Source organism: Equus quagga, chromosome 7 (assembly GCF_021613505.1).
Source record: "Equus quagga isolate Etosha38 chromosome 7, UCLA_HA_Equagga_1.0, whole genome shotgun sequence".
NCBI lineage: Eukaryota > Metazoa > Chordata > Mammalia > Perissodactyla > Equidae > Equus > Equus quagga.
This window is the reverse complement of record NC_060273.1, coordinates 77,955,058-77,955,634: the sequence shown is the minus strand read 5'-3', so window position 1 is coordinate 77,955,634 and position 577 is coordinate 77,955,058.

Here is a 577-nt window from a genome sequence, read left to right as displayed (position 1 = left end):
CCTTCCTTCCTTTCTTTCTGTCTTTTTCTTTCTTTCTTCCTTCCTCCCTCCATCCCTCTCTCTCTCTTTCCTTCCTTCCTTTCTTTCTTTTTTCCTTCCTTCCTTCCTTCCTTTGTTTTTTCTGCTGGGAAAGATTGACCCTGAGCTAACATGTGTTGCCAAGCTTCTTCTCTCTCTCTCTCTCTTTTTCCCTCCCCAAAGCCCCAGTACATAGTTGTATATTCTAGTTTTAAGTCCTTCTAGTTCTTTCATGTGAGCCTCAACCACAGCTTGGCTACTGGCAAACAAGTGGTGTGGTTCCTTGCCTGGGAACTGAACCTGGGCTGCTGAGGCAGAATGTGCTGAAATTTAAGCACTAGGCCATCAGGGCTGGCTCAGATCTTTTTTCTTAATATACACATTTATTACTATAAACTTCCCTTTTAGCACTGCTTTTGCTGCATCCCGTAAGTTTTGGTATGTTGTGTTTCCATTTTCATTTGTTTCGAGATATTTTTTTAAATTTCCCTTTGATTTCATCTTTAACGCATTGGTTTTCAGGAGTATCATGTTTAATTTCCACATATTTGTAAATTTT